The sequence below is a fragment of the Euprymna scolopes genome, chromosome 8, assembly GCF_053919585.1.
Source record: "Euprymna scolopes isolate OS-2025 chromosome 8, ASM5391958v1, whole genome shotgun sequence".
Lineage (NCBI taxonomy): Eukaryota > Metazoa > Mollusca > Cephalopoda > Sepiida > Sepiolidae > Euprymna > Euprymna scolopes.
In genome coordinates, this window is record NC_136489.1 from 73,498,120 (window position 1) to 73,525,820 (window position 27,701).

The window sequence follows — 27,701 nt, forward strand, 5'->3', positions numbered from 1 at the left end:
CACACATTTCCAGTGATCGCCATTTTTTTATATTTAGCCGGCGTAGTAATTATTTTTATTGTTATTTAGTACGTTCATCAACTATGCATTTATATACAAAAGTGTCATGTAAGCGGTTATTTTTCTAACGGACTGTTTGTTTTATCAAAGCTGTTTCATTTGGTTTCCGGAAAGGTATTTACTTTATTATTATTTTTTTTACATGGATGTCACCACTTATCAAGGTCCGAAGCCACTCGGGGATAAGGGTTATTGCGTGATAGTCATATCAGTGGGATATTATCGTAGTAATCATTAGTATTGGAGATTTTATAAAGTTTCTTACTTAAGGGGGCGGTTCATCAGGAATTTGTTTATGTTGGACTTGAAGACATCCAAGTTGTAGTCAGGTGGAAAACAGGCAAGCGGAAGAGAGTTCCACAGGCGTGCATTTCTAAGAAAGAAGCTTTGTGCACGTAATCTACGTTTTGATTTAGGCACAGATAAAGAGTGGGGAAAATTATTTGTTGCGCTTCATTACTTTTTAGTTTTTTTAATCATTATTCGCGATTTGTTAATTTTGAGTAAGATAATCCATTTGAATTTTGATTTTAAAAATATTTTCACTATATATCTTTTAAGTTGTTTTCAATTATATTACAGAATTATCTTGATATATTAATTTACATTTTTCATGTTGCAGGTTAGGCCAAAATTTATGTCATGATTTTTTTCTACGTTTATAAAAACCGGTTTATTTGTTGTAGTCCAAATAATTAATTTTGTGTATTTTATCCGCTATTGATTTAATTTGTAAAGTTCTATTTTAGAGAGGATGAAATTTAGTTTTAAGTAAATTACGGAAAAATATTTTTATTCTACAAATGTTTAGTTTTATTTAGTTTAGCCTTTATAATTAAATTCAATATGGTCCAACAGCTCCACCCTATGGCGTAATCTAGATACTCAAAAACTATTCGCATTAAATTACACTTTATTTCAAACATAACGTGCCAAATGTTGTTTTCAAGTGTCTCTCATGCCTGGTTTACCGTCGTTAACATCGGAATTTAGGTCTTCTCACAGAAAAACTACAATAACGGATTAGTAAACTCCAAAAAGATTTTTTTAAAAATAAGACCTAAAAATAATTCTATATTATATTGCTATACCAGCTTCAGGATATGTGTTATACTAGTATATATAAATACGTATATATGTTTATATGTACGTATTTATATATATGTTTATAATAAATAAAATACTGCATTAAGTAAAATATAATATTAATGCGTATTTTACAATCGGGGAATGCCAGGTATATCTTCTAATATATATATATACTAGCATGGGTGCCCGGCGTTGGCCGGGTGTTTAGAGCTGTATGCTGAGCAAAAAAAAGGGGGTAATTTTTAAAACTTTGACCCCTATTATGTTTTGGCCTCAAATCAAGTTATTACGTTAGATCCATGTCCACGGAACCTATATCTAAAATTTCAAGGGTGTAGACCCAAAATTGTCGGAGGAGTTTGGTAGAGTTCTTAAAGGTCAAATCGTTGAAATTTGACCCCTTAACAGCCAAATTTCTGGCTGACACCCGTCACATCGATTTTCCCAAATCTCAGTACTCGGTATTTCAAATTTCGAGTCTATAGACTAAAAATTGACAGAGTTATTGCGTAGGGAATGGACACAGACAGACGGACACACAGACACCAAGACAGACAGACAGACAGACAGACAGACACTTCACTTTATATATATATATATATATATATATATATATATATTTGTATGCGTTTGTATGCATATGGTTTATTTCTAAAAGAGTTATTCGATAATTATAAATTTCGGAACTCAGCTGATAGGTGTAATATGTCGAAGAAGTAAAATTCCGATATCTCCCATGTTGTTAGATTTTATATAAATAATATCAACATTTTAATATTTTGTCGTATTACACTGCATTTCTAAAGGGCAAAATATGAGCTTAAAGTATTTGAAAATACACGTATTTAAAATTAGCATTACATTTTATTTATAGTTTTTTTACAAACTAATTAACCAGTTCCTTTTAATTTTTATAATTTAGGAACATGTTTTTAATAATAATTCTGAGAACATTAATTTTCTACACTAGGATTGATAGAGAGAGTATAAGATTAGAGTAATGGAATCATCTATTTGTCATGAAAAGTCACCAATTCTATGACATCACAGGATATATGGTATGTTGAAAAACGTGTCACATGAATTAAGCGGATTCTGTTTTACTTTATCGGCAGTTTACACTGTTAACATAGGCAGAGGTTTTCACGAGTTCCGCTAAGCCTATAGGTGCAGATAGAAAACACTAGTGATTTACATTGTTGTGAATTGCTCGGCTAACAAAACTAAACTCAGGAACAAAAATAAGTAGTTTATGTTTTGTTGCTATTAAATTACATTATTACAACCATCAGAAATGCAGACTCAAAGGAAATGAAGCTGGTGGACGAAACGCCGATGAAACAATTCTAAAGTCAAACAGAAAACTGACAATACATGTTGCTGGCCGTCTGGTATCGAATAACCTTCTGTCTGCTTTTGCATTGAGAATACTTTAGCCAATTTCTTGAATCTAAATCAGATTAAAAGTGTTAAGTCTTTTATATATAAGATTTAGCAGCATTAAACTGTAATTGAATGTTTTGTAAGTTAACTGAAAAGAGATGGAAATCTTGTCTGTTCAGGGAATCTATTTCCTTCTTCCATTCCGAATGTAACAGAGCGGGTATGGCGGCTATATATAAATATCGAGCAGTGTGCGAATGATGTCATGGTAAACAACGAGAAAGAATAAAGAGGAGGATGAATATGATCACGTTAGGAACACGTGTGACGTCACGGCCATAACAAGAAATCATGCCTGGCAGGGAAAAGAAAGAATAAATGTCGTTGTTGCAAAAAAAAAAAAAAATGTTGAATCTACGTGGGTAAATGTGAACAGTGGTAGACGAATTGAACTAGTTAATACGTAGATAAACGTAATATTCTGTAATTTATGTGCGAACACTCGTCTTTTAAATTCAAAAGATCGAGATTTTGTTCATAATAATAATTATAAAATTAAAAAAATCTATGTACTTCTTGTTAATTATTTCGCGTAGAAATTAGCAATCATATATATATATATATATATATATATATATATATATATATATATACATGGAGAGAGAGAGAGAGAGAGAGAAGGGGGAGAGAGGAGAGAGTTCCAAGGATATTAATTCAATCAACTCCGGAGAAATAATTTTTTTATGCATAAGTCTTAAATGTTTTTGAACAACGCTCGTATGTATCTCGATATGCGTATAAATGTATACATATACGTATATAATATGCATATATATATATATATATATATATATATATAGATATATGTATATATATATATGTGTGTGTGTGTGTGTATGTATAAGTGTCTGTGTGTATTTGTGCGTATGTTTCGTATACGGGGAGAGGAGGAAATGTTGGAATATGAGTGTTATTCCCCGACGTACAATATAAAATCATCCGGAAAAGTGCATCTCTGCAAATAGGTATTTATTAAGTGACATGCTTCATTTGTCGAGAAATTGGATCATAATCATATTTATATGTTTTGTTGGGACATCGAGGTTCAGTGAACTCGCCGTTCAGTCGCAGACACTCGAAGTTTCTTCCGTGACGCTGACGATGGCTGGAACACAGCTGACACTGACCTCAAGAGTATTAGCCTGATGTTCCACGCTGCTGAACAGCGCATTCGTATGAATTTGCCCAAGTCAGCGACAATTGTTTTCAGATCAGCGAATACGCATGTAGGCACGATCAGAGAATTATTTGGGTGAGTCAAAGTTTGAAGAGAACGTTCAACTGGAAAAAAATGATTTTTTTTTTAACAATGCGAGACATATGCCTATAACTTGTAGTCATATCTAGTTTTGTTCGCCATGACAATCGTTCAGCTCATCGACAAAATATATCAATACATTTAAAAAATAAAATGATCCCTAAATAAAACTATTCTTATATGTAAGAATTGATGTTTAAATAGACATTTTGAAAACCCAAAAAATTATTTTATATTTTTTTATTTTTTATTTTTTTATTATTTTATCTTCACCCCACACAAGGATAAGTGCCGCTTTGATGTAGAAGGCTACTATCTAGGCCATAATTTTCAAGGATACTATGTACAGAGTTAAGCAGCGAGATATCTGTTTACACTACACTAAAACCTCCGCATGTTTGTAATCTTAGGGAAGCTGGCACCCGGAATTTCAAAGTCTACCAATCCTAGAGAAGAAACTATTAAAATGAAAAGCTTTCTTACATATAGGGTTTTTTACTCTGTAGGAGTGAGATTTTACTGATTGTCTGGTTTGTCAGAGGTATTTACGTCGAGGGTACAAGACTATTAAAATTCTTGTAGAACTGACGGAAGGATGCAAAATTTCGTCGATGAGACAGCGGTTAAATCCTAGCTGATAATGCAGGACCTATTAGGTTGGCGACTCTCTTTTTAACCCAGTCTAAGAGGAAATGACTAGTAGCAAATGAACCAGCCCAAATGTGGCAACAATACTCCATACAAGGACGAATGGTTATCATGTAGAAGTACAGGATACTCTCAGGCATGAGTAACTTTCTAGCAGGCCAGAGAGATTCCTCTTTCTTTACAGCAGCCTATTTATTATATATTATATTTATTTAAATTCTTATATATATATATATATTATATACAGAGTGGAACGATAAACAGATCGCCCTAAAAGTGACGACACGATTGCATTTCCGTTTAAAAAATCCGGTTTTCTTTTTTTGTTTTAGATCATCTACCAATTGGCCAGTTGTGTACGAATGCCTAGAACGATAAGAGCCTTCTATCACGTATGAAAGTGACACAATGTCCAATAAGCGAGATCGGAGATTCGCCGCAGTACAACTCTTCCTCTTCACCGATCCAAGTTATGACAACAGGACCATTGCCAACACCCTCAAAATGCAAATCCGGACGGTCCGAGAGGGCAGCGTTACAAAGTTTCCAGCCACGGTTATGGTCTTTGGTGCGGTTTCAAGCGAGGGCCACATCATGCTACAAAACATCTTTGATGTCGGCTTGAAATCAGCGCCAAAGTGTACTTGGAGGTGACGTGATCCCCTGGTGCATTCAAGTCAGGAGGTGTCGGCCGACAAGTCAAAAGAGACCAAGACCTAGCTTCAGAAAAAGTGCTAGGACCATTTCTTTAACTGTCCCTCCTTGGCATACGTCGAGAACATAACCGACATGACTTCGCACAACATCAAAGTCAACCTGACCGCCGCCATCCGCCGAATATTCGCTGATACCTCTCCGTCGCTTATTGAAAGTTCCGGGCCCATATCGAGGCGGTTATTGAGGCTGAAGGCGGCTTCCGTAAATAGATGTCAGCTCTACTACATAATCAAATTAGCTGAATAAATTAAAAAAAAAATTAAATGAAGCTGTATTGTTTTTTTTTTCTTTAGGGCGATACTTTTATATTTCTGCCCGGTATTATACCAGACAAAACAGTACTACCTTCTTCTTTAGAGTATTGGTCTCTCATGATATTATCCTCCTACAATTATCTATTTTTTAAGATAAAGAATAATCTTTATTTAGTTTACATGATATAAATCTCTTAGTCATTACTTACTCCTTTTGGAATCGGTTAATTCGTATATCCTCTTAAACTTGTATGTAATAAGAAAGGAAGGAAGCTAGAATTTGCTAGTATACAAAGATATACACTTTGCAATAAATGTATAAAAATTTTGGCAAGCAGACCTGTAGATATATGTTTTTTACATACATTAATACATTTATATATCTATATTTTCAAATTTACTTAATAGTATAAGCAATACCAATGAAGAACAAAGTTAAATGCTCTTCAATATAGAAGCATAGAATATGCAGTTGAGAAGTTGAATGAAACGTATTGGCTGTAGAGGTAATAAATATTTAAATCTTTCTTGCCCGCGAGCATTCCGTAAATACGAAAGCAATGCTGACTTTTAAAACCATTTCCAACACACGATTGACACGAGTCGTTTCCGTTTTGCTTTAGGCATATCTTCGAAAACTTAAACATTACTAACTCTGCACATCGTCAAGAAAAAAAAAACTATTTAATATGCATTTTGTCACTGTCTTCTATTCGAGCAAGTTTTGCTTAAGGGTGCCAAGAGAAATCATAATATCCTTGTTTGAATGCCAAAATGACCGTTTTCTGTGAATTTAGTATTTTTACAAGATGCTTGCATTTTGAAATATTTGAAAAACATAACTTTTTAAAGGATATTTATTTGATTATATTTGACGTTTAGTGTTAATAAAGAAAGTTTTCATTCCATGAAGCTCTGGGATTTTCTCACCGTTATTTTGCCAGTGAAATATATATTCATCGCAATAACGATCACAAACTTAGATAGCGTACAGGTTATATATATATTTATACACACACATATATATATGTATATATATATATATATATATATATATATATATATATATATATATATAAAGAATTATTAAAACTTACTGCGTAAAGCAGATGGTGTCCATGTTGTATAACAGATACGTATAATAGCTTAAATCTTTTTTTTAATTCAGACAAGTTTATATATATAAATGCATATATATAGTATCATGAAGTAACGAGCTAATAAATAATAACTTGTAATGGAATTGAACCTGTCTCTGTGTATTCATTCAGAACGGTACCTGCCAAACATCACCGTCAATCTACTCCTCTACAGACTTGAAATTTTAGTTATAGGGGATTCGAACCCATAGAACAAATTCGATTTTTTTTTACAGCTGCTGAATAGTCAAAGTTTCAAACCCGAACTTGGAAAGCATGAGTAGACTAAACTTGTACCTTTCTATATATACATTTATACGTTTAATAACGTTAATTTATTAACATGTAATACGCATATTGATTAAGCTTATTTTTCTTCCGTCTAGATAGACACAAGAGAATCGCGCCTGAAGGTTGTCATGAGTGGTGGCAACTGTTGCTGTTACTGAGCAGACCGATGCAGGAGCGGCAGATTCTGTTGCGATTCCCGCAGGGATACTCTCTCACATGCTCTGCATCTGCTGCTGCTGCTGCTGCTGCTGTCCTTTTGCGCCTGCCTCTCTTCTTCCGCTGTTTATCTCTTCTCTACTCGCACAGTCGGATACCTTTCTGGACTTTGACCCTCAAGGGGTCACGGTCCTCTGCATAGGATTCAAGGTCAACATGGTTGATGTTGCTGGATTTTTAGTCCCTTTTGCACACATACTTAAATCTTAGGAGTGGTCTACCGCTTGGTCTATTGCCAGGTAAGAGCTCACTATATAGGATGCCTTTGGGGATTCGGCCATTCTGCATGCGAACGACGTGCCCCAGACAGCGCAGATGTCTCTGGTCGAAAATATGCTTGGAAGATTTGCTTTGGCAAGATCGTCTTTGTTCGGAACGTGGTCCTGCCACGTAATGCCTAAGATCTTTCTGAGATTGCGCAGATGGAAGGCATTTAGTCTGCGCTCTTGATGCTTGTAGAGGATCTATGTCTCATTGCAGTAGAGTAAGATGCTGAGGACACAAGCTTGATATATCATCATCTTTGTGTTTATGGTCAGCATGTTGTTATTCCACGCTCTCCTTGCCAGGCGGGCCATAGCTGTTGCTGCTTTCCCAATGCGGGAGTTTAGCTCAACGCTCAGTGAGACGTTGTTGGAAATAATGGAGCCTAGATAGATTAAGTCGTTCACCACCTCCAGTGTGTGATCGCCAATGGATATGTAGGAGATGTTGGTGGCAGCAGAAGCCATGCCATTTGTTTTATTGACGCTTATTGTCAGACCAACTCGTTGCAAGCATGGGCGAGGCGCTCAATGAGTTGTTCGAGGGTATCCTCAGAATGGGGCGCTAATGCTGCATCATCTGTGAACAGCATTTCCTTGATGAGGACCATGCGGACTTTAATTTTGGCACCTAGACGAGCCAGGTTGAAAAGGCTTCCATCTCCTCTTGTGCGAATATAGATGCCAACTTCAGTTTCATGAAAAGCGTATATTAGCAGAAGTGAGAAAAATATACCCAAAAGAGTTGGAGCAAAATCACAGCCCTGTTTTACACCACTGAGGATGGGAAAAGATTCTGAAAGTTGTCCATGGAATTTGACAGATCCCTTCTTCAGGAAAAGAGATTATCATTCTCAGGAGTTTGGGGGGGGATTCCTATTTTTTGTAGTAGCATAAAGAGGCTGTTCCTGCTAACCAGGTCAAATGCCTTTGTGAGATCAATAAAAGTGGGGTACAGTGGTTTCCTCTGCTCTCGACACTTCTCCTGTTGTTCTCGGAAGGAGAATACCATGTCAACAGTTGATCTTTCTGCTCTAAAACCGCACTGCGCGTCTGGGTAACACTCTCTGTAAGTGACTGGAGTCTTTTCAATACAACACGAGCAAAGACCTTTACGACAACGCTGAGTAGAATGATGCCACAGTAATTATTACAATCACCGCAATCACCTTTATTTTTGTAAAGTGTTGTAATGTTGGTGTCATGCACGTCTTGCGGAACCAAACCCTCTTCCCAGCACTGGAGCAGAAGTGGAGAACTGTATTTTTGCCGGCCTTGATGGTTTCAGGATGAATGCCATCAGCACCTGGAGCTTTACCACAAGCAAGGGTGTCAATGGCTTCTGTGAGTTTCTCAGGAGAGGGGGATTATCCAGCTCATTCGTGGCTGGCAGGGGTGGGAGGCCTTCAATTGCTGCGTTAGTGACGATATTCTCATGTGGATAGCTGCCCATATCTCCATTTGCTTTCCGCAGTTTGTGATGATGTTGCCTGATTCTGACTTCAATGGTGTAGTCTAAACTATACTTGGGCTGAAGGCCACCTTCAGTCCCAATTACACCCCACGAACGTTTTCTCAGTCAGCAGAAAGTTGGATGCTGCTACATAGATTCAGCCAGTATTTGGTGACATAGAGTCTGGCAGTCTTCTGGGCGTAACTTTTGGCTTTCTTAAATGCAGCAAGTGTCTTCTCGAAAGGGTCTCTTTTATATTCAAGGAGCGCAACGCGTTTAGCTGAGATAACGTGCTCTAATTCAGTGATCCCCGCTTATAACCTGTCTGTATTCCTCTTTTCCTGTCTGTATTCCTCTTTTCCTGCTTACCTAGCAGTGTTGTAGATGACCTCGCGAATGTGACCCCATCTCTTTTCCGCTGTAGTGGTTGAGCAGTCTTTTAAGGCTTCCTGGAATGAGTCTACAAAGTGCGCGCACGCGTTGAGAAAGGAGGTAAAGACTATATGTATGCGAGGTCGTCCTTTTCGCTTGGCATTGTGGATTTTCTTAGGTTTGATACAGACTTTAGCTGCAACTAGCGTGTGGTCAGTATCGCAGTCTGCACTGCGAGTATTCGAGACATAATTCAGCGAATTTCTTCTGGTAATGATAAGATTTAGTTGGTGCCAATGACGGGCGATGAGGTGCCGCCAACACACTGTGATATGGCTTTGCTTGGGAAAATATGTTTGTGATGCATAAGTCATTGAATGTACACACCTCGAGGAGTCTCTGCCCATTTTCGTTGATCTTGCTAATGCCAAAATGACCGATGCAACGAGCCCAAGAGTCATGATCGGTTCAGAACGGGCATTGAAATCACCGAGGAGGTATAGTTTATTTAAGGCAGGCATTGTCTTTATAGTGCTCTCCAGCTCCTCAGAGAACTCGTCCCTTACCTCAGCACTAGAATTGAGAGTGGAAGCGTAGATACTCAGGATATTCACTGAGCCTGATTTGCTGGAGATACGCATAGGGAGGATTATTGGCGTGCCTTTGGATGGAAGTTCAACTGCGGGCAGTAGACCGTTATTCACTGCCAGTCCAACCCCGTGTAGGCGTGGCTCCTCTGGTCCCTTGCCTTCTTAGAAAAAGGTGTAATCCTGTTCTCTGATGTTGCGACTGTCTGCGAGCCTCGTCTCCTACAGGACTGAAATCTCAATGTTGAGCCTCTTTAACTCGCGGTTTATTATACCTGTCTTTCTTGCGTCGTCAATTTGCTGGAGATCATTTGAGAGTCCAGGATACATGGTCCTAAATTCAAAGTTGTCGCTGGCGGCTTTGAACACTTTAAAGTTTTGGTTTTGGTTTTGGCAGGTGCACAGTTTTTGATCTACTTTCGAATGTTGTCCAGTCACCCAATGCAGCAAACAGACGAGTCAGCATCTAATTGATTCCATAAACAAAGCTTCTTTCTAAGAAGTACACGCCTGTAGAATGCTCTTCTATTTGCCTGTTTCCCACCTGACTAAAACTTGAGTGTCTTCAGGTTCAGCATAAACAAATTCCTGATAAACCGCCCCCTTTAGTTAGACACTTTATCAAATCTCCATTACTAACGATTATTTCGATATTATCTCATTGATTACTGTGCACACAATAACCCTTATCCCCAAGTGGCTTCTGGGCCTTGATAAATGGTGACTACCATGTAAACCGGTTTGCAAACCTAAATTTCTTAAGGAGTAGATAGGTTCTGTCTATCGCCCTGCTTCCATACTCCTTTTTTGCCTATTAGTCAGGCGCAGAGACACTATCACAGTGATTCGACAGAAACACCCAGTGGTAGATCTTGTTTCTTGTCTAGGGTAATGAACGCCGTTTCCCCACTCCCGACACACCCCACCTCTAAACCTGGGCACTTGAGAGTGCTTGAGTACCAAATTTGTCTGAGCAATTAGATTGGGTTGACCTTCCTCTCATGGGTTGAGGGTACCGGATTGACAGTTACTGGCTGCTGTTTCCGACTGGTAGTATAGGAGCCCTAACTCTTTGGTAGCGCTTAGAGCGGCTGCTCCATCAACAGTTGTATAATATCGGGATGTTTGTAGTGCCATGTCGCGCATGGAAAGGGACCCTGCACTCATCCCCTGTGGGCTTTCCTGTGGCCACAGTCCTAGTTGAAGCAGGGTCAACTGAGGGTCTACTTGTGATGCATGTGTGATACTCTGCATAACCTCCTGTTCAGATCCCCCTTACCTAACTGAAACTCGTTAAAAAATATGATGACAGTACAATCTAAATTAAGCTTAAACCAGGCTTAGGGACAAACAAATCCAACTTGCCTCCTCCTTTGAGGCTTGCATTCACAAATATCCGTGGGCTTAGAACTAATTTAGCTGATGTTGAAGCATTTCTCCTAACAAATAACCCGCATATCTTAGCACTAAGTGAGACCAGCCTACACTGCTCCATCCCCTCTAACTACTTTAACATGCCTGGATATCTCCCACTCTGCCGTAAGGACTCTGACAGACACATGCATGGAGTTTACATTCGTAATACCCTACCCTTGACTAGAGAAACAAACCTAGAAGCGAATGATCAAGCCTTTATGTGCTTTAGACTAATCATGCAACACAATATTAGCTACTTTTACTTTCTCTATCGCTCTCCGTCGAACCAAGACTACACCAAAATAAACAAAGTCTCTGACAGCATAGACACAGCACTCTCCCTCGACACTAGCGCACAAGTACATGTATTTGGTGACTTTAATGTCCATCACAAAAACTGGCTTGGATTCTCTACTCAACCCGTTTCCCTGACCAGGAAGAACAACACGCATCACTTTTAGATCTGTTTTTGACCACAGTTCCTAATGATTGTATAACAAATGCCGACAGCCCACTTGGGAACGCTGATCATGCAGTGATAATGGTTGAAATCGCCCTAAACTCTAGACCCAAAACTGAAGAGCCAGTGCTCAAAACAACGAGATATTATAAAAAGGCTGACTGGAAAGCCATCAGAGATATTATCAGAGATGCGCCATGGGGAAATATTTTTTCTCTTCCTGCTGAACAGTGCGCAAACGAGACCACTGAATGCTTCAAAACTGCAATCGAAGCGCATGTTCTCATGCGGAAATTTTATAGCAAGTCCCACTCTCCCCAATGGTTTACTTCGACTTGCGCAAATGCCATTGCTGAAAGGCAGCATGCATACCGCAGATTTAATCTACGTAAGTCCAGTTCAAACAGACAGAAGTACATAGAAGCTAGAAGTAACTTTAAGAAAGAAATAGCGACAGCTAAGAGAGAATTTACGGAAACCACTAAAAACGCATCGAAGCACAAAAACTAGGAACTCGTGACTTCTGGAAAATCTAAAACAGTGTAGTAAATAATGGGCAATCAACAATTCTCCCATTAACCAACAATCACGAGGTTGTTTGCTCAGCAACCGACTATGCTTGCCAGTCAGTTTGCCTCAAACTCCACACTTAACCCTTCCAACCACTCCCTACCTGAGTTCCCTATGGGGACAGACGCCACGCTAGACGATCTGAAAATCACCCCTGGTCAGGTGCATGCTATCATAAAAAACGTTGACACTTCAAAAGCATGTGGACCCGATCTCATCCCAGATGTGCTATTAAAAAAGTGCTCAGCCGAAGTAGCTCCAGTTCTCTCCAAACTCTACAACAAATACCTTAATGAATCTTGCTTTCCGGGCTGTTGGAAAACTGCTTCTGTGGTACCAGTTTTCAAGAATTCTGGCGAAAGAACTGACCCAGTAAATTCTAGTCCCATTAGCCTCCTCCCACTTTTCTCCAAAATATTTTAGACCTTAATTAACCTTGCTCTAGTCCAGCATCTTACAGATGCTAAACTTCTGACTGACCAACAATATGGATTTAGACAAGCCCGTTCCACAGCAGACATCCTTACTGTAATCTCTGAACGTATATACCATTCACTGGACAAAGCGGGGTAGGGCAGAAGGGTAGCTCTAGATATATCTAAGGCTTTTGACAGGGAAAATTAGATCATACGGTATCACTGGTAGAATACTTAACATAATTAAATCCTTCTTAGATAAGAGAAAAATCCAGGTTGTTCTCGACGGTCGTACATCTAAACAATATGACATAAATGCGGGAGTGCCCCAGGGGTCTATCCTTGGGCATGTACTCTTCCTGATATTCATGAATGACCTCCCCGACAAAAATTCCTCTGAAATGGGTATATATGCTGATGACACCACACTCTATAACAGGCACGACAGGAAAACAAATGAACACATATCTAAAGAAATGGCAGAAACACTAGAGGATGACCTCTGTTCTGTAGTGGAATTGGGACAAAAATGGATGGTCACGTTCAATGCCACCAAGATTAAACTAGTTTCATTCAATAATTACAAGAAACCTTCTGTACCACCTATAGCAATGGCCAATGACTCTTTATCTGAGAGTACATCTTTCAAGCTCCTTGGCCTAACGTCCACAGGAAACATGAGTTGGAACAATTACATCGAGGACATTGCCAGGGCCGCTGCAAGAAAAGTGGGCTCTCTCTACTAACACCCGAAAGTATCCTGTACCTCTATACGGCAACCATTCGCCCGTCTTTAGACTTTTACAGAAACCTTCTGTAAAAGTCTGAGGATGCTACAGCCGGTCAAAAAACGGCCAAGTAGCTGAAACAATAATGTAACTTAACAGAAAGATACGGTAATAAAAAATAAAACGTATATCTGCTCTACAACGGTATTGAGTACTTTCTTCAGTTTTTATTAATTACCATTTCCACTAAACTATATATATATATATATATATATATATATATATATATATATATATATATATATATATATATATACTAGGAGTTCAGCCCGGCTTTGATCGAGTCCTAAGTAATGTTCATAAGTTTTATATATATATATATATATATATATATATATATATATATATATATATATATATATATATATATATATATACATACTAGTATGGGTACTCCGAGTTGCCCGGGTCGATATGAAGTTTGAAACACATCTGCTATACTAAGGATATTAATCATTTTCATCATCGGCAACGTCGATACCCCCACAGCAATTTTAAAAAATAAATGGACAGATAAAAACATGTAAATATTGTCGCCCTACCTTTCCATAAAGAAGATGATACGTGATAACGTCTTCACCTGATATTTCGGCAGAAGAGATACAAAGAGAAGAAATTATTCTCTGGATATTGACCACTTTTGTTGCCAGCGCCCTGCAAAAGACCCCCTAAATAAATAAATAAAGAAATAAATAAAGAAATAAAAATATATTTTATTTCAATAAAATACCAGCGAGTTCCTGAGAGTCCGCAAATAAAATTAAAAAAACATAGCCTTATAGGTAGGCTCAATCCTGACACGCAAATGAACGGAATATGGTATTTTCTAGCTATTTTACTAATTGGACTACGACGAGTTACGCTTTTGTAGCCTTGAAAAATTACGTTTATACATATTAATATATTCGTGACTTGCGTTTTTTTTTTTTTAATTTAATTTTATTTTATTTGTAAAGGCATTTTTTTACTTGCTTTTTTTTTCGTAAATAAAGGAAATTTCCGATTTACATTTTTTTTTTTTAGTAAGGGTGGTGTTTTGTTTCTAAAAGTGTGGCTGAAGTTTAAATGGCGGAAATGTAAAATATTCTGTATAGTCGTTTCAAGGATAGTATCGACCTGTTGCGTTGTTGTTTTCATGTGCCTATCGTTCGATATCATATCTAACACCCGGGGAGCTGGTTGCGTTCGCAGGAAGTTCCTAACCAAGCATCTCTCCCCGCGGAAAGGATAGTGTCATAAACAAATAAATTAAATCTTTTCGGTCTATTTGTAAGTGTTGTTTTGTTTGTTGGAATAGTTTAAAAAGAAAAAAGGAAAACATATTTCTGTCTACACGAAATTATTTTTCACGCTAGAAACTTATTGAGATTACCGAATTATTTTATTTGGTGAAGAGTTTGTTTTCACTTTTTTATGCAGGGGAAACAACTTTAAACCTGTTTTTTTTAAGTAGATGTCGGAAATAATAATTCCAAATTATTCTAATTAAATATATTATCACTATAATTGTTATTTGAAGTTTATAAAATAATAATTTTAAATAAAGCACTTACAACAATTTTTTCACTAGAAACATTAACTAACATATAGTTACTTAGTAAAGTTAATGTTCCTTAATGTTATATGCAAATGAGGTGAGCTCTTTATTTTATATTTTGCAAGACTCATACTATATATAGAAATAAATGGAAGAGTAATATAACGAACATTTTGTATATATTAATCAATTTGTGAACAAACAAGCAAACAGACAGGAATACGAATTATATATATATATGTGTCTATATATATATATATATATACATATATATATATACATTGAAAATATTTCAATATATTAAAAATAATCGGAAAATTTCGTTCCCACACTTGATCGAAAATTGTATTAATAATATTTTGGTGCCAGTTTTAATCCACTATCCCTGGAATGAAAACTTATATTATTATTCTCGTTGTTTTCACGTTCTGAAATGAAAATAAACCTAATAAAAATGAAGTCATGAACTTGTTGAATTCTAAAGAACAAATGATCCTCAAATATATAATCATGCCTATAGCTCTAAAAATGAAATATGGAATTAATTTATGAAAAAATTACTCTACTTCGTTTTCCATAATCGACAGTAGCATATATTAGCGCAATATGGATATAAATTAGGTATAAGAGAATGAGCCATACATTTATATTCATTCATTTGACATATCTATGCTAAAAGGGGTTTTCAGATTTAATCGGGGTTATTTAATTAAAAAACACTTTTAATTAAACTAGAAGTTTTTGTGTGGCCAGAAAATATACGACTTACCTTACCCTCTTATATATCTCCGCCCCACCATCATCCCTACGCACATCAAGGAACATGCAAATATATAAAGAAAAAAGGAAAGAACGCAACGGATGAAAAGAAATAAAACAAAAAAGAAAGAAGAGAGAAATGAAGAATGAAAAGGAGAAAATATAAATGATTTATTATTGGTGATTCTAAGGCATGTCTTTCTTCTTATTATTTGTCTCCTACCAACTTCCCCCACTATACTCCCATCTTCTATCATAGTTTTTTCCTGATTTATTATGCGACTATTGGAAAATTGTATAGAACTATTAATAATAAGAACATCTCAAAATGTACATATTTATTTTATCTTCATACTTAGATATAATCATGCACGCTTAATTTTATAATGATAATTAAAAACAGAATGTAGTGGGTGAGTAGTATGACTGTGATATCAATGATAATTAATAATAATAATTTTTAATAATATTATAAATATTAATAATTTTAACAATAGATGGAAGAAAGTTTTTAAAGTAAAATGTAAAAAAATAAAAATGTACAGAATAATGGCTTTAAAAAGTAGAAGATAAGGTGCAACCGCAAAAGATAAAATAAGTCAAGAAACAAAATAAGTTTAGTTCATTGATATGAAGGTATCCACCTATACATATATATGTATATGTATAGATATACATAAATATATGCATATGTACATGCACACATTATGTTTTTATTCATTTGGAGTAGATTTAAATAAAATATTTCAGATTTAATCTTAAAGCTTATGTTATATAATGGTGCATATTCTTTACTGTTTAAGTTTATAAGTCACTTGGTGGTTGTGAGAGGTTGAAACGAGTAAGGGTTTAGAGTTGACGATTTTAAAGTTGTTGTTATAAGTGCTTTAATATAGTATAGAAAACTATTGAACGTAGACCCCACACTTTTAATTAACCACCGTACTGCAGGATCAAACATACCGATTCCTGTGTCTCGATACATCTTCTATCATTATATGTAATCAGTTTTTTAAAATAGTCAAACATATAGGAGCCTATTCCTGACCACACACACACACACACACACACACACACACACACACACACACACACGCATTCAGCTTTATATTATAGATATACTCTTCAACATACCTTTTAAATCTTAGCTCTGACTAGTTTCCACCTCCCACAACCACCCTTTTAAACTGAAAAGAGTATGCACCGTTATATAACATAAACTAAAGACTTAACTCCGAAATATTTTTATTTGAATCTACTCCAAATGAATAAAAAAACATATGCGTGTGCATGTACATATGTACTATTGTTACCATCATTAATCAATATAATTATTATTAAAACGTTTTATTATCAATTATCATAAATATCACAGCCACCAACCTGTTTTATCCCCATTCTATTGTTAATTATCATTATCACAGAAAGAGTAGATCAATATATATAAGCATAAAGATACATGAATTATACACATTTTGAGATTTTATTATCATTATTATTGCTACACAATATTAACAAAATATCGCGTAGTAAATTACGAAAAAAATTATGATGAAAGATGGGAGTAAGTGTGAGGAAAGTTGACGAGGATGGGCGAGGAATAGGATGGAAAGAGACATGCCTTAGAATCACCATAAATAAATTTATGAGTCCTCTTTTCATTTTTCCTCTTTTCATTTTCTTTCTTTCTTTTTTTTATTTTTCCTCCTTTTCTTCCTTATATCTTAACCTCTTGATTGATGTATGCAGGGATGATAGTGGTAGGTTGAGGGATTTGCAAGAGGGTAACATAAGTCACACATTTTCTTACCACATAAAAATTCTAGTCAAATCAAAAGCATTTTTATAACTGAATAATCCCGATGTAATCTGCAACCATTTTTAGCATAGATATGTCAAATCAACGTTCCCCGTGCATTTTTAACCTACATAGACATTTAAGACTTAGGGCTGCCATCACACGCGCATACGAACACTTTCTTTCTAGTTTTCCATTACCTCTATCTAGACCTTTAGCCCCTCCCCTTCCCAATCATTCTTTTTTCAAAACACAGACTCAAATCCGCATCTCTATTGGATCCTATTTACATACAACCAAATAATATTTTTACAACATTTGACGGAACCTCCATCCTATTAACTGTCTGTGCCGAGGGAGACCTGGTATTTTCATTGCAAACTTTTATTTTCTATGAGCTTTACGACCGGAAGAGGACTGTAGTTGCTGGTAACTAGCTGAGCGAAACTTAGAGATGATTATGTAACAACATAGTACTGTTTATGTAAAAACAAATAAGAAGTATACAGTGCTCTACTTCGGAATGTCGCACTTTTGTATAAATCTCGTTAAACTTCATTAATTATTTAATCCTTTGAAAACACTAACCTAATTTTATATATATCTAATATGTAAAAGGCTATATGTCTCTCTCTCTGTCTTTCTCTCTCTTTGTCCGTCCGTCTGTCTGTTTGTTGCCATAATATAGAACTTTACAACTTCCGTTCCAGAGCGGCGCTAAAAGCGGCAGATTATTGTATATTTTATGAACAATTCTTTTTTACGTCTTTAGACGGTTAAAATAGTTTTACAGGGGCAAAAACACGGTTAAAATCGAAAATATCGTAATACATTTTGTACAATCATCTTAGTTTATTTTAATTTTTTTTAAAAATTAAACTCGGTCTTGGTACAGTGGTAACATAAACGGCTTGAAATGCTACAGTTTTGCTTTCGATTTAAATTCTAGCTGATGGCACCAAAATACTTTTTCTTTTTCTTTTTTTTTTTACTTTTCAAATCCCGACACTATAATAATATATCCGAAATCTGGACGAAATTAAAAAGAGATCATATGTTCTTTTACAACCGGCTAAAGTAAAGCCAAGCGAATCCAACCCCTCACTATGTCTATCTGTCTTTATATTTTCAAAGTCTATCTCTTCCGAAACTAAAAGTCGAATTGCGGCGCTAGGGGCCTCAAATGATTGAATTTTTATGGACCATTATTGCTATTTAGTCGATTAAAATAGTTTTTAAGAGACCAGAAAAAAGTCAAAATAAGAAAAAATCGTAATACATTTTGTACATTTATCTAAGTTTATTTTTAGTGAGTTTATATGCATGTAACACTAGTACAGTGGTAACGTCACCAGCTTTAGATTCTAGTTTTGCTTTCAGTTTTTTATTTTGCTGATGACAACAAAATATATTTTTTTTTATTTTTGAAATACCGACTCCATAAAAATTTATACGAAACCTGGACAGATTACAATATCATATTTCAGCGTATGCTATGACCGGTCAAAGTCGGACGTTCTCCTCCGCTTGTATATTATATATATATATATATATATATATATATATATATATATATATACATATATATATATATATATATATATAGTGTGTGTGTGTGTATGTGTGTGTACTTGTTCGCTTTGCGGAGTTGCTCGATGTAAAAATACGTTTAAATATGATATTTTTATTTACGCAGATTCCGTATGTATTATTATAGAGTTATTTCTCTATTAATCATTATATTGTACCAAATATTTAGTAGAAGTTTCAAAAGTATTAAAAATAAATATGACGAAGATTCCGTCAGCTGAAAATGAAATCAAAGCGTTTAGAAATTAGATTAGTACTGTATTTAAACACTTATGAATTAATTAGGGCATTGACAAAATCGTGCTGACGTTTGATCGAGACTAAAATGTGATATATATATATATATATATATATAGTTTACAGTTGCATTATTGGAGGGTAAAATAGGTTTTACGCATTTACAAAAAAGCTTTGGAAGCAAGCAATAGATGTGGTCAATTTTTAAAGATCTGCATAGAAAATTTAGGGGGAAAAATGTGGAAGAGTGGACGGGCATGAAATGAGAAGGAAAAAGATATATCTTAGAGTCACCAACATAAAATAATTTATGATATCTCCTTTTCATTTTTTCTTTCTATCTTTCTTTTTTCATTTCGTCCCTTCTTCCTTGTGTCTGTTAGTTTTCTTCTTTATTTCTTAATCTTTCTTAGAAATAGCAAAGTGACTTTTTGGACCCGGTGTTAGAGCGTATTCGCTATTGTTGTGTACTCTTTTTGCAATTCTTTATATATATATATATATATATATATATATATATATATGTGTGTGTGTGTGTGTGTGTGTGTGTTTAAACATATATACATATATGAGAGAGAAGTTGTCTCATTTTACACGACCTCAGAGACATACGCATGCATAACATTATACCTACACACATCTCTATTTCATTATCCGTAGGGTATTTGTTCTGAAATTTTTTCCTTGTATATTCAGACATTCGTGACACTGTCTATAGCTTAAACGTATAATAATAATAATAATAATAATAATAATAATAATAATAATAATAATAATAATAATGATAATAATGATAATAATAATAATAATAGCAACAACAATAAAAACAACAACAACAACAACAATAACAATAATAATAATAATAATAATAATAATAGTAATAATAATAATAATAATAATAATAATAATAATAATTTCTTTTATTGAAACTCCATTCAACCGATATATCAGTATTGACGGAGCGATAGATATTTTGTAAAGGATAATCAATTTACCTTCTCAAATCTGACTTGAATTGATAAAATACTTTTCCGTTTTTTTTTAATTTTTTTCCAAATTTTCCATATTTTCTATATTTCCTGCCTCGGTTATTCTATTCTATTCGTGTGCCTCACACTCAATTTCTTTTGACAAACAGTACAACCCCCCCCCAATGTCATTATCTTCTTCATTTTTCGTCCTCTTACTTTTTTATATTAGCATTAAAAAAATATTTCATATCAACATTTATATTTCTCACTTTCGTTTTGGCATCTATTGTTTCGTGTGTCACATATATCAGTCTGCACTAAACCAATAAAAACACACACGATCGGATATGGTCGCAGAAAATCGAAACGAAACGTCATAGAAAGCAACGCTGTCTCACTCGCAGTGATAAAACGACACCTGCCAGCGCAGATGTTTTTATACCGTGTTTTGGACTGGCAAACATAATGATTCCTTCGGAATAGTTTCTATTAATCTATAGTCGCTGTTTTTATTGGAAAACATTTACGTAAAAGAAATATTTGGAGATTTCGTACCAAACACAAATTGATAAAATTAAACAGAAACTAATAACATTTGACATCGCTTAACATGTTTAACATTAATAGTGACTGATATATTTATTATATATTTTTCGATGGGTAAAAGATTATATCCGTTTATGTTTTCCATTAGATTAATCAAGCGCAACTTACTGACACTAGTTTATTATAATTATTAAAATTATTTTAGAGTGTAAGATTGCGCTAAGAATTATTAATAGAATGTTGGGTACTGAACGTGGGTTCAACAATTAATTGTAGTCAATACCTAGAGTTGAAGAACCTTATATTGCTTGTTCAAATCTATGCACAGTATAAGATAAAAATTTGCTTGTCCAACTCTATTGAGAGTATTTGATAAAAATGAAAGGAGAAATATATATATATATATATATATATATATATATATATATATATATATATATATATATATATAAAACACTTAGTGTGGGTGTCTGCGAGAGAGTTCGTTTCCTATAGACGCGGAAACGGCTAGGCCGATATAAAAAATAAAATTAACACAGACGTACTTGATGTGTCTGGGAATGTCCTTACGTAAGTTTTGTATCGGAATGCATCTACGTATCGAATATAGAAAAGGCTTGATTAAAGACGAGAGTCCGATTTTGACCGGCGTTTTCACTTTTATTCAAGCTTACATCACAAGTGCATTTGGGAAGTTTTAGCATCGCCTTAGGAAAAAAGCCAAACCTGTAAAATGAACTGTCGATTAATTTATAAGACAGGGGCGCGTTGGAAACGAACGCTTATTTTTATAGCACGATTGAACAATGGTACTTGACAGGTGTACGTGAATCATTAATTTAAGTGATTATGTCAAAATAATTTCATAATATCAGCAGTTTGCACTTTGATAAGGAAGATGCGCGTTCGAAATAAATGTCTCTGTTTAAAGAACAATTGTACCATGGTACTTAATTTTTGTTTCTTAATCTTTTAGTGAAGCCATTATATATATAATTGTATGAGATTAACAGTAGTCTCTCTACCGTACAATATACACTACAATGGCTGTGGACTTAATAACTTGGAGAGGCATACGAAGCTTTCTCCTAGTACAATGTTAGGCGAGGTCCTTAAAAAGGCCAGGCAGTCAATCGATTTGACAAAAAAAAAAGAAAAAAAAAAGAAAGGCAATTCCACCGGATGATAATAAATGTATAGGAGTGAGAAACATTTGTTAATTCCCATTCAATTCTGGACAACGTAGCGTCTCTCTGTTTCTCGGTCATTCTTCATATATATATATATATATATATATATATATATATATATATATATATATATATGTATATATATGCATATATATATGTATATATATGTATATACATATATATGTATATATATGTATATATATATATTTATATATGTATATATATATATGTATATATATGTATATGTATATATATATGCATGCATATGCACTTGTGTCCGATATTATTCATACCCCTCGGTTCTTTGAGATTTCTATAAGAATATTGCTCAAACCAGAAGGTAGACAATATTAAAGGGATTTCAAACAATAAATCAAGCATAAGCATTTAATTTAAACTCAACAAATAAATAAATTATGCAAGTTTGAAACATTATACAAAGAAAAACAATAATGGCACTAGTTCAAAATTATTCATACCTCTCTTACTAATAGTCAATAGCATGCCTTTTATTCTTAATAATTGCCTGTAACCGTTTTGGATATTTATCAACAAGGTTTTTACAAGCATCAACACTGATTTTTGACCATTCTTCAATGCAGTAGTTCTCCAAATCCCTCAAATTTCTAGGTTTCCGCTTTTTAACCTCAGTTTTCAATATGTGCCAGAGGTTTTCGATAGGGTTAAGGTAGGGACTCTGGCTAGGCCATTCCAAAACATTAATTTGATTATCCTCAAACCATTTCTTGACTATTTTGGCAGTATGTTTTGGATCATTATCCTGTTGAAGGACCCAGTTTGGTCCTAAATCGAGCTTCTCCGCATCCTGTCTAATGTTTTTCTGGAGTATCTCCAAATATTGCTCCTTCTTCATGGTTCCATCTATCTTGACCAAACTACCTGGACCACTAGCCGAAAAGGAGCCCCAAAACATTAGGCTACCACCACCATGTTTCACCGTGGGTATGGTGTTCTTTGGGTTGTAAGCTTCTCCTTTCTTCCTCCAAACGTAAGAAGCATCCATATGGCCAAACAATTCAATTTTTGTTTCGTCAGTCCACAAAATACTTGAGAAAACGGACTCTGGAGAATTCACATGGGTCCTAGCAAACTTTAGACGTGCTGCAAGGTGTTTTCCGGTGTGCAATGGAGTCCTTCTTGATCTTCTTCCTTTCAGACCATTTTCATGCAAAGTCCTTTGCAATGTTTGCCTTGATATTTTTATGCCAGAAGACTCCAGATTTTCTAAAATGTCCTTAGTAGTGGTGGTTGGATTTGCATTAACACTTCTTACAATATTCCTGGTGGCTCTAGCAGACAGTTTCCTTTTCCTTCCTCTACCAATCAAGTTGTTTGTTGTGTGGTGGCTCTGGAATTTTTTGATGATGCTCTGTACTGTTGCTGTAGGGACCTCAAATTTCTTGGAAATTGACTTGTAACCTAAACCATCCTTATGTGAATTCACAATTTTAGTCCTAAGATCATTACTAAGCTCTTTTTTCTTCCCCATTCTAATAATTTTTATTCTTTTATTGGTTTTCAGGTGATATCATTTTAATTTCTGAAAAATTCAAAAAACGAAATGAAATTAATAAAAGGTTGTATAAAAGCATTCAAAATAAGAATCAAACAGGAAACAAACAGTCAGAAACTCGATTAATACTGAAAAAATAAGGGGGTATGATTATTTTTGAACATTGCAGATTTTATAAATAGCTGTATATTTCTTTTATTACAAGTATCCCGAGGTTTTAAAATGACGAAAATGATCAGAAGAGGTTTATTAAGAGTATGTATCAATATGGACGTAAACAATAAATTCTTACAAAGTTACACCTAATAAACTCAATTTTCAAGGGGGGGGTATGAATAATATCGGGCACAAGTGTATGTATATATATATGTATATATATGTGTATATATATGTATATATATGTATATATATGTATGTATATATATACACACACACACACACACATATATATATATATATATATATATATATATATATATATATATATATATATATATATATATATATAACCGTTTATCAAGCCCACCTGCAGCCCACTCAAGGAACAGTATTGATGGTTATCATGATGGTAAATTATGGTGGAACTTGGATAAGTTAATTTATATTAGAGGGCGGCACATGAAGAACTTGTTCACGTTAGACTTTTAAACAACCATGCTATAGTCAAGTGGGAGGCAGCTACGCAGTACTTTGCACGACAGCCGAGCAGTTCTTTGAAGGAAAATCTGATAATGGAATGTGTGTCTTATTTTAGGCACGGGCACAGATTAAGGGCAATTTGTTTATTTTTGGGGGTGGGGGTGGGGGTCAGGCTTTCTTGCAATAATATCCACTTATAGATTATGTTATACTTTTAGACTTTGTCTACGTAATTCGTCTCTCAACCTAAAATTCTCTTTCTATAATTTATTATCATTTCGTTTATTTTATTATCACTTCTTTCTAGTTTTTTCTTTCGCTTATTATAATTACCGTTTCCTACAATCGCACTTTTATTTGTATTTACGTCCAGTTGACCTTATTATTTTATTTTCTCGCAATACTACTATTTGATTAATTTAGTTTCGGAATAAGTTTATGTTGAAGCAACAACAAAACCCACATTTAAGTTGTTAAAATATATAGGTAATAGTAGTTTACTTGTTTCATGTGCATATAGATAGTAATTCAAAATTAAAGAAAACAAAACAATGTAAAATCTAACGGCTGAAGTAACTTGCGATATAATGGTGGAAGTAGATATGCAATTTAACTTTTACTGATGACGATTATATATCAATAGCAAAGTGAGGTCTATGAACATTATTGTCAAGGAACACATACAAACACGTTAGTCTTCATTTCACATGCACGTAGAGGCTTGCATCAACTAATAAAATAGGTATTCTAATCATAGAAAGGTATGTTGGGACATTTCGATAATAATCTTAATTAGGATTGCTAAATTACACCCTGAAGCAAATCGCTGGCACTAGTTACGATTCACATTTATAGTTTAATATTGACACTTAAAGAACACTTCTAAAAAGAAAAAAATAGCATTAAAAATAAAAATAAATAGGAAATAAATAATTATGATAAATATATAATATAAAAAGGACCATATAAATCAATACAACTAAACCGACAGATAATTGAACATTTAATAAATTTTTCATATAAAAATGACCGACAATAGAAACAAATACAAATCGGCACAATTCTCTCTCTTTAACATAAAAATGTTACCTCTTTTAAAAATATTACACTATTTGATATTAAATATTAATTACACTATTTGATAATAATATTAATTTAACTGTTTGATAATTAATATTAATTACACTGTTTGATAATAAATATTAATTAAATATTTGATGATAAATATTAATTAAACTATTTGATAATAAATATTATTTAAAATATTTGATAATAAATATTAAAAGTGAGTTGGTCACGCAACCTGTGTTAACCTGAAATTGAAAAGGAAATTTCAAAGATTTCTTAACTTGAATTCGGCGCTAATGAACGTGTTCGACTGTCAGATACCATGGCTTAAACCTTATCCCCATCACGTATAAAACTATTGAAGAAGTCTGCTTCACTGACGGAGCGGCAAAAGGTCATAACTTCGAAGTACTAATATCATAGAAACTCTTCTTGATTCTTGCTTGACTGCGCTGGTCTCCAAATCAAGGTGATGGTCGAATGATGTTGCAAGATCCTTATAACGGTCACGTATTGAATTATTGAAGAAGTTTGTTCCTTAACTGGATAGCACAAGACCATCAGCCGGAAGTATTGAGATAATGAAATGAGAAAACAAAAATACGAGGCAATATCTGTCATCCGAAGAACCTGACGAGATAGGGTTCGTTGCACCCCGAAATCAACTACTTCCCCCCTTTACTTTATCGCTAACATGTCCGCGCCATATTTGGATTCCTCACTCCATGTTTACCGCTCTCCATTGTGTTGCATTTTCTTGTGCTTCGAAACCCGACTCGTCTTCTGATGAACATTCAGCCAGAAGAGCGTTCTTATGTTTCAAGCCCAGACTATTTTGCCGATGCACTTTCAGCCTGAAGAGCCGTCTTGTGTTTTACGCCCCCACTGGGATAATAGAAATATTCAAGTACTCTTTCTGATACATGTTAATTTTATATTTTTCTGTCAGGCACATGTATTTATTACAGCATAATTCAGTTGTGAATTGTTCTCCAGTAAAATAAATGTTCGGACCGCCCTCCCCCGCCAAATTTTAAAATCCAACTATGTAAATATGTTTGTGCTTTTTTCCATTTCTTTCGCTTTGTTCAATGTCGAACCTCTGTCCTCCTCTCTTCAGTCGATATCCGTAGGCACAAAATATCTCCCGAGGGTGCAGGTATTTGTTTTTATTTTTTGGCCGATACCAGACTCAACCGGGAGACAGTTGGGTGGCATTACTTCGACAGTGGACTTTCTTGCCCTTTGAACTAGCCAAAAAAGAGCACACTTACCACAAGTCTGAATGCTAGAACCGAAGTTAAACCCAAAACCATCGTAACCTGATCGGAGATTTTATATACTTTCATATGCACCGCTACATAACACTCCAAGAATAATTAAAAACAATAACATAAATAAATCATTAGGAAATAAATAATTATTAAAAAGGAAACGCAAAAATTAAATCATTATATCAACAAAAAATAAGTAAATATTCAATAATGTTAAAAGTATCTATTAAAAAACAAATTAAACTATTTGAGACAAATAAATAAATATTTTCCATAGAAAAATCAAAACACCTAAAGATCTAAACTAGAACCGAATAAAATAAAAAAAAACAGGACCATATAGAATAAAAATATAATAAATAAAGGATTTAGGATAAGATAATAACACCAATATATGTAAGTAATGCATCTTTAACGTATTTGTCTCTGATGAGCTGCTTAGGGAATTTCCTTTAAGACATAATACATTAACATATTAATAAAATACTATAATATTTCATATTTATCATCAATATATTTTTTAATTACTATTAAATGTAAATGTCTTTTTTAAATTGGGAAACGTTTTTCACTCACTGTTTGCTTTTTAAGTATACGTTTACCATAATGCTATATAAGTCTCTCGATATATTGCACTTTCCAATTTTCTGGACAGTTTCAGATTTGAAAAAAAAATTTTTCCCCACATCCCATTCTGTTCGATACTGAGTCGTTGACGAGTTTCACTTTCTATCGAATGTACATGTATTGTATGTTTTTGGCTTAGCTTATTAATGACGTTATTCTCCTTGTTTTGGCTCGCAGGAGCAAACATCTTCGAAAATGTATACACGCCTTCGATTGGCAGTCTTGTTGAAATCATATTACCAAAACGTGATTGTCTGCAAATCAAATAATTTTCATATGCACCTACGTATATAAACGCAATTACACACACACACACACACACACACACACACACACACACACACACACACACACACGCACGCACACACGCACGCACACACACATATATGCACACACACACACACATATATATGAGTGTATGTGTGTATGATTGATTCACATATGAATGTGTATTATTCGTACCTATTGGTATTTACACAAACAACCTCAAA